The 12,851-nt window shown below is 43.8% G+C and overlaps 1 pseudogene; it reads right to left on the bottom strand.

The window, feature by feature from the left end:
- Positions 1-10,270: 10,270 nt before the first annotated feature.
- Positions 10,271-12,287, bottom strand: LOC146839153 (uncharacterized; annotated as a pseudogene).
- Positions 12,288-12,851: the final 564 nt, after the last annotated feature.

The raw sequence follows: 12,851 nt of genomic DNA, 5'->3' as shown, positions 1-12,851 counted from the left end.
TCGGTTTCGGCCACCAACCGTCGGAAACTGTTGATGTACCCAATGAAGTCGTTGGAGTTTTGACGAAGATCAAGGAGGTCGCTGTCGGCTGAGAAGGTTTCCGCACGGCGATCAAATGTTTTTTCAAACTCCTCCTTAAAGGAGTCCCAGTCGTATAGGAGGGCATCGTCTCTCCTGATGATGGGGACAGCCCATTGTGCGGCTTCTCCCGCCAGGTAGGAAATGAGGAACGCGACCCTGGCTTGGTTGGTTACAAACAACTTGGGTTTGCATTGGAAGTGCAGCAATATTTGCGTCATAAATACCTGCACTTTTTGGATCTCCCCATGGTATCTTTCCGGAGGGGCTAAAGGCACGTGGGATGGCATCTCCACTACCACTTGGGGGGAGGTTGATGGGAATACATTCCCGGCATCAAAGGGATTTTTCTGGAGGCGGTCCATGCGGGTGTGCAAGGCCGCAGTTTCTGCCCTAGACGTGGCCAGTTCTACCTGCATCTGGGCTAGGACGGCCATCACGTCCTCTAACGAGGTCATTTCTGTATCAGCGTGATCAGGAGGAGAGTAATTCGTGGGCCAATGATTCTGTCGTGTGGCTCCTTGAGACTGCTCCTCAGGATGACGCTGATGCTATAGGGGGTCCCCCTCCCATCCGTCCCCAACCCGGTTTCGTATAACAGACCCTCGGGTTTGGGAGACAGGTGGGTGAGGGAAGGAAGGGAGGAGACCGCAGGGAAAGGGTCCTGAAACGAGAGAAGGAGAGGGTTAGGAACGATACTGTCTTTATCTGAGTAGGAATACGTTCTACGGAGCTTCCTCTAAGTACCTGTCTCTTTCTCCTCCCTAGACGAGGTAGTGGGTGTCTGTGTCTTCGTTGCCTGTCAGGGCCGCGAACACCGGCTACGAGCGCGTCCAGCCCAATGAGTTTATTGGAGCTGCGCCCTAGTCGGAATGGCAGAACGCTCCAGACCCAGGAATCCTTGGGGTCTGAGCGCACCACGAAGGGATGAGATCTGGAAGAACTGGTGCTAACAGCAAGGAATAACCACCAGCGCTTCGACTCCGAGCCCAGGTATCCGTGGGGCTGGGGAGCGCGGGGAGGCGGTTGTAGCACAGAAACAGAAGGAGAGTAACTGGTGCCCGCGCTTCTACTCCAAGCCCAGGAATCCTTGGGGCTGGGGAGCGCTGCGGTACCGGTTCCGTAGGAGCAAGTAAACGGAGGTAGACGGTGAAGAGAGGGAGAGGCCCTACAGGGACTATCACCTGTAAACCAACGGGTTTGGAGGAAGGCGGGCGTGTCGGTTCACTCACCCGGACCGCTGCCTTCGACGACGATCTGGGAGGATTTCGGAAGGTTGGCGTGCAGATTCCCCGGACAAAACCACGGGCAGAGGAACGCTGGGGTTTTCGTAGATGCGACGAACACGGTGCGGCCGCCGGCCGTTGACTGGAAACTCAGGTAGTTTTCGGAATCATTGGCACCGCCCCGTTGCAGACGGTCGTCTTTTATGTTGTTTGCCCCCTTGCACCTGGCGGGAACTTGGCGCGTTGCTTTCTGGGCACTGTAGTGTTTGTTCATGTTCGTTGCCCGATTGCGCGCTGCTTCTTCTTCTCTGTCCGTCTGGATGTTCATGACAACTCTGTAAAATGGGAGCAATGCACAAGGCCTGCTTCAGGTCATCACATGCCTTTTGACAGCTAGCTGTCCACTGAACCTTTAGGGCATTTTCTTAGAAGTTAAGTCATTCAGGGGTGTCACTATTGATCCATACCCCTTGACAAATCTCCTATAGTACCCAGTCAGGCCTAAGAAGGCTCTCCTTTGAGTCTGGGTGGTTGGAGCAACCCAGTCCATGATGGTCTGGATTTTCCTCTGCAGTGGTTGAACCTGGCCTCCACCTACAAGGTGGCCCAGGTACACAACCTGACTCTGCCCTATCTGGCACTTGGTGGCCATGATAGTGAGGCATACCTTTTGCAGGGCCTACAAAACATTCCTTAGGTGGACCAGGTGATCCTCCCAGGTGGAGCTAAAGACAGCAATATCATCTAGATAAGCTGCACTGTAGGCTTCCAGACCTGTGAGAACTGTATTCACCAATCTTTGGAAAGTGGCAGGTGCATTCTTCAAACCAAAGGGCATCACCACAAATTGGTAGTGCCCACTGGGGGTCGAAAATGCAGTTTTTGGCTTTGCATCATCAGCTAGTCTGATCTACCAGTAACCAGCTGTCAGGTCAAATGTGCTTAGAAACTTCGATTTCAAGGAACTGTTTTCAAGGTTATTTTGATACCTGAAGATTTCTAAGTACTGTATTGTGGATTTTTATCATTTTTGGTCTTATCTTGAGTATTTAGAAATATTGGATTTTTTTAAAAAACTGGTGTGGTGTCCTTTTGTAGTGCTTACACTGTATTACTGTTGGTTATGTGCAAATGCTTTACACAAAGCCTCTAGAATAAGTCTGACTGCTCGTGGCAAGCTACCAAGGGGGTGAGCAGAGTTATTTTAGGAGTGTAACTCCCTTATCCTGACTAGGAAGAAGGGTCCCTAATAGGACAAAGGTGCAAGCGCTTGCCAACTAGAGACCCCCATTTCTAACAGTGATCCTTTCATTAAACTAATCTACATAGTTGTCGATGCAACCAGGAGGCTCAGGCACAGTATGCTCTAAGCAGGGGATCAATTTAAGAGGGCCCAATTTAGACCATGGGTGATAAGCAATGCTGGACGACTCATTGGCTTATGTTTTCTCCTCTCTCCTTGATCGACAAAAATATCGTTATGTGGTCCATCTATGTCAGTTCTAAAGTAGAAAGAGTGTTGACGAAAGCTTGGTAGGACTAGATATGGGCAAGAATATGGCCTGCCGAGTGAGTTGGTCCTTGTCCAAGTTACAGCAAATCAAAGGCCGAATAAATAGCAACTCTATGAGTTCCTTGTCAGATTCCCTGTCCACATGGAGATTAAAATCTTAAAGCAAGATAAAATTGTTAGTTTCTAGACTACAGAGATCGACTCTAGTATTGAAGTAATAACGTTCTTCACAGGGCCAGAGAGCCTGTAAATTAGATTCATTTATATTAAATGACATTTTGATTGAGTAATATTGAGAATATATTCTGTAAAAAAAATGCCTCAATAGTGAACGAGGAGACTAAACATTTATTTTTGTAAATAATCATATGGGTTCATTGGCTAATTTGAAACGATAACCAGGAGGAATGTAAGATCAGGGTCCGAGCCCCCTTTAAGCAGGTTTCTGCTATACATGCAGAATCAAATGAGTCGTCCAGACTACTCCCCTCAGGCACAGGTTTAACCATCGGACATTGATTAGAATTCATTTTATATTGGGATTCTGACAAGTATGATACACAGTTCGATTAGAAATTCTAGAAGATACGGGGACAGAGGGTAAAGATGAAATGTGTGTGTTGCGCCTTAGCTACTCGTTTGCACTAGTGAGGAACTTCAAATTAATAGGTTCAATGCTGCACAGATGCAAATCATTTAACAGTAGTGTTGAGTCTTTGCTCATCGGCTGCGGAAAGAAGACTGGGCAGTGTCCTGGGCCCTGGCGTTGGCCTGGGCATAGAGGACAGAGAAAGGCTAACCTTTAGCGCGCTTGTCACTGCTGCCAGTCTAAAACAGGGCGTGGATGTATGACATATCCAAACTGGCAATTATTATTATTATTATATATGAATTTGTTAAGCGTGCAGCTACCCATGGGTTTCCCGGCGCTAGAGACAGAGAAGTAGGGAAAAGGAGGTCAAACAGGAGTGAAGAAACCAATTACAGAGAGAACAACCAGGTCTTCACTCCTTTGCGGAACTTAAGATAACACGTTTCAGACCGCAAGGGGATGGGAAGCGAATTCCAGAGCGAGGGCGCCAAGTAGGAAAAAGAGCGCCCACCAACTCTAGCACGCTTAAAACGGGGAACAGAAAATCTGCATTGAGTGGAGGATCTGAGAGTGCGAGAGGGACAATATTGATGGACTAAGGTGGAAAGATAGTGAGGGGCTTTTCCAGCTTTAATACGATGCATAAAGCATAAATCTTTAAATTTGGACCTAGATTCTATGCGCAGCCAGTGCAGGCTGCGCAGGGAGGAGGAAACAGAAGAGGTTCTAGGCAAATTGCAGAGTAAGCGGGCAGCCATGTTCTGGACCACTTGAAGCTTACGGAAGACCTCCTTGCAGGCACCCAGAAGTAGAACATTACCGTAGTCCAGACGTGATGTCACCAAGGCCTGGACCACTGACTTCTGGGTGTCAGGGGGAAGCATCCATGTGATCTTCCTCAGCCACCTGATGATGGTGGTACAGGTGGCTGCTACTTTAACCACATGTTGCCTCATGGATAACTGGTTATCAAAGAGGACCCCGAGATTGCGTGCTGCTGTTGTTGGAGCCGGCAGTGGTCCCATTTGCTGAGGCCAATGTTGCGGGCCCCAGAGAGCGGAATCCGGACCGAACAGAAGCAGCTCCGTTTTGTCGCCATTCAATTTCAGTTTGTTAGTCAGCATCCAATTGGCGATCTCAGCAAGCCCAGAGCAAAGAGAGGAGGAAGAAGAGTGCTGATTAGAAGAGAGAGAGCAAAGACTAGAGAGCACGCTTCCAATACGGCACCTCTAAAATGGCACAATTGAGAGTGAAGTGATAATGGCCGATGCTCTTGCCGTAATACAAGTGGACCATAAAGTTAAATTAAAACAAGGTTTGGCAAAGCCAATAGATCTGACCAATCGAAGAGATATTGTCTTTGCGAAAGTATTTTAGCCATGGTGTATCCAATGCACTACCCTATATTTCACCCTATACCTCTCTCAGTATATCGTCTACCTCCACTCTCTGACTCACCCCAAACCTCATTCTCCTACTATGATCTCCAAAATAACCCTTTCTAGACTCTTGCCTCCTCTATCCCTTCTTGGATCACCCTAAAGCTCATTTTAATATTATGATCTCCAAAACAACCCTTCTAAATTCTTCCCTCACATATCCCTCATTTGACTCATCCCAATTTTTTTTTACTACTATGATCTACCTAATCCATTTCTAGAGATTCTTCAGTCCTCCATCTCTCCTTATACTCGTCCCAAACCTTATCTTACTACTATGATCTCCTAATAAACACTTTCTACACCCTTCCCTCTTCTATCCCACCATTATCTTTTTCAATCCAACTAACAGACTCAATGTCCACCGCTCAAATTAACTCAAATCTCACTATTCTAAACCACCACTAATCCTTTTTGAGTTCCTGAGTAGCGTGCTATTCGCCAAAAAGTGCTTTGATGCCTTGTTAGGGGAAGCAAGTGCTATATTAATGCAATTACATACAATGTAAAAGAGGTTGGGATCATTAGAGAGTGCCTCACACTCACCCAGCAGTCTCCTACATGTGCTGCTGAGGAGAGTGTAAATGAGGTTGGGTTTATTAGAGAGTGCCTAACACTCACCCAGCAGTCTCCTACATGTGCTGCTGAGTAGAGTGTAAATGAGGTTGGGTTTATTAGACAGTGCCTAACACTCACCCAGCAGTCTCCTACATGTGCTGCTGAGGAGAGTGTAAATGAGGTTGGGTTTATTAGACAGTGCCCCACACTCACCCAGCAGTCTCCTACATGTGCTGCTGAGGAGAGTGTAAATGGGGTTGGGTTTATTAGACAGTGCCTCACACTCACCCAGCAGTCTCCTCCAGATGCTCCAGCGGGTGTAAAAGCGGTTGGGATTACTAGGAAGCACCTCATGCTCACTTGTCAGTCTCCTACAGGTGATGCTGAAGAGCGTGTAAATGTGGTTGAGTTTATTAGAGTGCCTCACGCTCACCCAGCAGTCTCCTACCGGTGCTGCAGGGAAGCGTGTAAAAGGGGTTTGGCTTTATTAGAGAGTATCTCACGCTCACCCAACAGTCTCCTACAGGTGCTATGGGGGACATTGTAGAATAGGCTGGGTTTATTAGAGAGTGTCTCACACTCACCCGACAGTCTGCTCTTGGTGCTGCGGGGGAGGAGTAAAAGAGGTGAGGTTTATTAGGGAGTGTCTCACACTCACCCAGTAATCTCCAACAGGAGCTGCAGAGAAGCGTGTAAAAGAGGTTGGGTTTAATAAAGAGTGCCTCACCCGGCAGTCTCCTACAGGCGCTGCTGCTGAGATTGTAGAATAGGTTGTGTTTGACTGAGTGTCTAGTGTTCACCTACCAGGTACTGCTGGAAAGGACGTTGAATAGGGTGGGTTTAACAGAGAGTCAAGGCAGAGATCACCTCTTTCATGAAGGGCACTGCTAGTGTATAAATGTTTGAACTCCTGTTTGCAGTTCTTGAATATGAGGAGTCACACAGGACTTGGTGTTGTCCCTGCTCCTTTTTAATGCTTACGTGATTCTCTTGCCTTTGTGGTTTACATAGAGAAATCTGGATTTTTCAATGTATACTGAACCCAGCCAGCTAGTGGACACGGGCGGATGGAACCAGATCCAGTCACTTATTTTAATCAGTAGAATTGATAAACAGGTATGATACTGAAACCATCCAGCTGTGAGTCTCTGTGTCCTCCACGTTAAGCTTTAATGTACCAACAGTGGTACATCGGGTCCCTCACACCTTCCTGATGAGGAAGAACCTAGACATACATTCTCTCTGTCCATAAATAAGAAAATCACAGAAGAGTTGACAGAATTTGAGTAAATTAATCGATTAACATTTATTTTACAATTATTTGTGGGCCGCCTGTCAATTTTTGGGGTGTCTCCAAAGAGTAATAAATAACGGGGCCTTTACATTTTGTATTTTTCTCATCACATCTGCTGTGCTTTAAAGGCAGAGGTCAAATGTAGGGATACGTCTGCTGACAAATTCCTGCTTACTCTGTTAACATGGGGATTGGTGTTTACTTTTCTTACTCTGATTCCAAAGCGATTGGAGTTTTAAAGGGAACTATGTGACAATCTTGCTGGTGTGAATAGCGTGTTGAAGGAAAGGCTGTAGGGTGTCATTTTTTCTAACACAAAACATCTTACCTTTCGTAACTGCTGATATATTTCAGAATATATCAGCAGTTTGAAAAGCAAAATGAAATCCATTATTTTGTAATCTGAAGTGTGATGGGAACAAAGATTTTAAAAGGATCAAAACAAATCAAGACAGTTTTACTGGGTGATGCACAAAGGATATTCACTGAACCCCGACTTCCATACATTATCATTAGGGTGCTATATACCTTTATCAGTAAAGCTGTCTGCAATCTAGTGGTCAAAAAATGTGCCGCCTGTAAATGACGTGCGTTACTGTATGATGCTTTATTATTATATCAGCGCCCCACGCCCCGCCATGCACAGTTCAGTTATCAATGATGACATTTGAAATGCTGCAGTGATGATATTAATGATGTCATAGAACATGTCATGAGTGATGTAATATGTGGGGTAATTAGCTGTGCATGAGGAGGGTATGACTTATAGTTACTTTAGCACACGAGCAATAATTACCAGAGATAATTATAACTGGTGAATTTCAGTGTTTTTTTTTGTTTGAAATGCAACACTGACACTGACATTTTCACCTAACTATATTGTCAGTTTAACCTTATTTTTCACTGAATTTCTAAGGCATGTTTTAATGTAAAGAAATATATTATTACAACTCATAATTATAACGTCACTTTACTCTTTGTATTTTTCAGAGAATTTATAGGTTTTTTTTAACATAAAGGCTTATCTTTTAATACGATACATAAAGCCAACGCCTGCCGCACACAGCCTTTGCTTGGGCGTGTCAGAGGGATTAGCCGCAGGGCCTTGTCTGATGCAAGGCTCTGCCTTAAACTCCCAGAGGGCAGCCAACCCCCGTGCACATGGTCATTATATTAGAGGTTTTGTGGACAGGCCCTGCGTCCAACCCCTCTCATACAAGCAACCCCACCCCACACATGGCCTTTGGCCATACACGTTGTGAAATTGGCTGCAGGGTGGCGTGTGACCAGGCCCTCCATCCAACCCCATACAAGCAGCCAAACCCACGCCACACACGGCCTTCTGGTGTGCGCAGGGTGCAGTTGGTCTCACAGATCCTGGCCACACTCAGGTAGACTAACGATTTCGTTAAAGAGTCACAATATCGAAATATAACAAGTGGACCTATTGGCTTCATCAAGGGGTGAGCATATAAATCTACATAATGCATACATAGCATAATAGATATATAAATCATCCTTCTCCAAAAATCATTAATATGTTTAATCAAATTTATATTTCAGAAATTCACACACTGCAATGTTTAATAATAGTGATAATTACAAAAATGTTTAATGAGATTTTAATTTTAAAAAATCCTGTCTATGAGTCTTTTGTTTTACATAGTGTTTATTATCAAAGCAGTTTGTGGTCTGCAAAATGTTAAAAGAAAGATCCAAGAGTATTTTTTTTAATTTTTTTTTTTAAATAAAACCAACACATCTCTGAATCTTCTTTTAACATTGTTTCAGCTCACAAAATGGAATCAGAAAAAAACACAAGATGCCTTGCACTCCAGCTGAAGATCATAGAGCTCCAGGTAGGAGTGTTTTAAAAAAATATGGTGAGTTCTCCGGGGGTCATGGATTCAAAGACCCAGGAGACTTAATTTTTTTTTAGAAATGTTGCTGGAAAGCTGCTGCACTCCATGCAGCCCCCCACAGCATTACTAAAATGCTTGGTAGTCCCCCTCTGCCTTCTTGGAGCACCCCAAGCTGCAAAAATATACTTAAAAGCTCCTGCAGAGCATTATAGGGAACTCTTTCAAGGAGCAGTAAATAATTAATGTGCAGCTTCTGCCTCTCATTTATTCTTTTTTTTCATTCTTTTTATTTAGGGTGTTCTGTGCAGCCCCATTCCCTGAGCCTTTACAGGACCCGGGGACCCGGTCCCCAGGGCTTTACTCATTTATTTAGGGACGGGGCTCTTACCTCTGCGGCACCCCAACCCTCGGGCTGTTTTCTATTATATCGGGAGGGGGGACTGTGTACCCCCTCCCCGAGCTTCTGAACATTTGCTATTACTACTTCCACATTCATTGCAATGGTATGGTTTTGTCCCAGTGTGTGTTTGTTTGGCTTTGTAGGTCTGATATTTGACTAAAGCTCTTCACACATTCACTGAACTGAATGTTTTCTCCTGTCTGTGCTCATTGATGTCTTTGTAGGCCTGATATGTGACTCACGTTCTTTACAAATTTAGTGCGATTGAATGGCTTTGCCCGTGTGTGTTCTTGGAGGAATCCTGAGATTTGAGGACTGACTAAAACTACCTCGACATTCATCGCAATCATATTGTTTTTCCCCAGTGTGTGTTCGATGATTTGTTTGGAGGTTTGATAATTGACTAATGTGTTCGTAGTTCTGATAATCGACTAAAGCTCTTCACATATTCACTGCACTTGAACGGTTTTTCCCCAGTGTGTGTTCGCTGATGATGCCTAAATGCTGAAAAGTAACTACAACTACTTCCACATTCATGCGATCATGTAGTCTTTCATCTGTGTGTGTTCGCTGATGACACTGTAGGCCTGGTAATCGACTAAAGCTCTTCGCACATTCCCTGCACCTAAATGGTTTTTCCCCTGTATGTGTTCACTGATGCTCTTTTACGTGTGCTGATTTAATAAAGTGCTTCACAGCAACTGAATGGATTTGACCCCTCTGTGTTTACTGATGAATCCTTAAAACTAAAGGGTCACTAAAACCACTCCCATATTCAATTCAAATTAATGTTTTTTTCCACATTATGTGTTTGCAGATGCCTTTGTAGGTGTGATAACCTATTAAAGCACTTAGCACATTCACTGCAATGGTATGGTTTTTCCCCTGTGTGTGCTCGCTGATGTCTTAGAAAAGATGATGAGTGACTAAAGCTCTTCACACATTCATTGCACTTGTATGGCTTTTCCCCTGTGTGTGTTCGCTGATGTACTTGTAGCTGTGATAACCAACTAAAGCACTTTGCACATTCACTGCACTTGAATGGTTTGGCCCCTGTGTGTGTTTGCTGATGAATCCTCAGATTTGAGGAATCACTAAAACTACTTCCACATTCCTTGCAATCGTATAGTTTTTCGCCAGTGTGTGATCGTTGATGACTTCGTAGAATTGATAATCGACTAAAGCTCTTCACACATTCACTGCACTTGAATGGGTTTTCCCCTGAGTGAGTTCGCTGATGAATCCTTAATTTTGAAGAGACCATAAAAGCACTGTCACATTCACTGCAATGATATGGTTTTTCCCCTGTGTGCCTTCGCAGATGTGTTTGAAGGCTTGATAAGTGACTAAAGCACTTTGCACATTCACTGCACTTGAATGGTTTTTCCCCAGTGTGTCTTCGCTGATGTGTTTGTAAGTTCGATAACTGACTGAAGCTCTTCACACATTCATTGCACTTGAATGGTTTTTCCCCTGTGTGCGTTCGTTCATGAATTCTTAATGCTGAGCAATGACTAAAGCTACTTCCACATTCATTGCAATGGTATGGTTTTTCACCTGTATGTGTTCGCTGATGAATCCTTAACGCTGAGCAATATCTAAAACAACTTCCACATTCATTGCAAACATATGGTTTTTCCCCTGTGTGTGTTCGCTGATGTATTTGTAGGTCCGGTAAACGACTAAAGCTCTTCACACATTCACTGCACCTAAATGGTTTTTCCCCTGTGTGTGTTCGCTGATGCTCTTTTAGGTGTGCTGATTGACTAAAGCACTTTGAGCATTCACTGCACTTGAAAGGTTTTTCCCCTGTGTGTGTTCGCTGATGCTCTTTTAGGTATGCTGATTGACTAAAGCTCTTCACACATTCACTGCACTTGAATGGTTTTTCCCGTTTGTGTGTTCGCTGATGAATCCTTAATGACGAAGTGTCAATAAATGCACTGTCACATTCACTGCAATGGTATGGTTTTTCCCCTGTGTGTGTTCGCTGATGGCTTTGTAGGTTTGATAACTGCCTAAAGCTCTTCTCACACTCACTGCACTTGAATGGTTTTTCCCCTGTGTGTGATTGTTGATGTCTCCGTAGTTCTGATAACCACCTAAATCTCATCACACATACATTGCACTTAAATGGTTTTTCCCCTGTGTGTATTCGCTGATGATTCCTTAATGTTGTGGAATCACTAAAATTACTTCCACATTCATTGCAATTGTATGGTTTTTCCCCATAATGAGTTCGCTGATGTCTTTGTAGCTGCGATAACTGTCTGAAGCACATTGCACATTCAGTACAATGGTATGGCTTTTCCCCTGTGTGTGTTCGCTGATGACTTTGTAGGTTTGATGACTGACTAAAGCACTTTTTACATTCCCTACACTTGAATGGTTTTTCTCCAGTGTGCGTTCGCTGATGTCTTTGTAGTTCTGATAACCTACTAAAGCTTTTCACACAGTCACTGCACTTGAATGGTTTTTCTCCTGTGTGCGTTCGCTGATGAAGCTTTAGGAGTGATGACAAACTAAAGCGCTCATTACATCTGTCTGGTTCTTCTTTCTTGAATAGTGTCTGTGGGTCAGGGATATATTTGTCTACATCCCATGACTGCGTTTCCTGATGGGCCAACATGGTTGATAAAGCACTTGTGTTATTCTCAAGCCCTGTATTTTGTGGTATTTTGCACGTTTGATTTCTGATTTAACAATAACTTGCAATAGCCATCAAATATTTGCGACACTCATAATATATATAAGGTTCCTTTGAAGGCGATCGTGCCTTTAGATTGAATTATGGTTTTGCATGCTTGTGGGTAAAGATTGATCTTCCTTTTGGTCGGTACAAATTGGGACAGTCCGTTGTATTGTAGATAGCAGAATTCCTCTTTCCTTTACCCTTCAGTTGTTTGTCTACACTCCGCTATGCTTTCACAGGCTGCTGCGGTTTGGCCAGAAAGAGTTTACAATACGCCCAGAGAACTGAATGATGGTTCGTTATCACTTTAGAAAACAAAGCACTGCTGTAACCACATCATATCGATCCCATGATCAAAGCTGGCATTGGACACCTGTTGACACATGAGGCGGTTTGTGAATGTTGTTGCCTTTATTTTCTAGAGTTAATTTATCAGTCTTGTGGCGTGGAGGTGCACAAGTCAGACTCTTACATCCGCTGAACTGCCCTTGACTGCTTCTTCCAGTATCTGTCAGTTTGTGTGCAGGTTCCTCTGTCACCGACTGCACTGATGTTTTCCTGAATACCGGAGCTCATTGTTGGGGACGGATTTTTGTAGATTTGAAGTTTTATCTTAATTTTTTAAAAATAATTTCATGCTTGTTTTCTGTAGGATGTAAAGAGATTCAAAATTACTAAATGGAAACATAATGGAATGTGAATAAACAATATTTAACAGGTTGTAAATGACATCTATTCTTTACCATCTTTTAAATTTAGCAAGGAGTATTTCACCTTATACGGAAATTTAACTTAAGGTTCTGTTGATCATGTCACATCTCATTAACGTCAAAAAAGGAGATGAATTACTAGTGATCACAGTGTAATGCAGTGAAGAAAGGGCGTTCACGGAGCACCCACATGCTACAGATTCAGTTTTAGGTAGATGCACATGGAAAAGATTTCAGTTACGCAAGAACAGATTGTGGAAAAAGAGGGATCAGGGTGGGCTGCTGTTAATACAGTAACTCTTCAGGAAGTGTATAACAAAGGTAACTCTTCGGGGAGTGTATAACAAAGGTAACTTTTCAGGAAGTATATAACAAAGGTAACACTTCAGGAAGTGCATAACAAAGGTAACTCAGGAAGTATATAACAAAGGTAACTCTTCAGGAAGTGTAAAACCAAGGTAACTCTTCAGGAAGGATATAACAAAGG

This window comes from Triturus cristatus, chromosome 4_2 (genome assembly GCF_964204655.1).
Source record: "Triturus cristatus chromosome 4_2, aTriCri1.1, whole genome shotgun sequence".
Classification (NCBI taxonomy): Eukaryota; Metazoa; Chordata; class Amphibia; order Caudata; family Salamandridae; genus Triturus; species Triturus cristatus.
The sequence above is the reverse complement of the archived record's forward strand: the minus strand, read 5'-3'. Positions and strand labels throughout refer to the sequence as shown.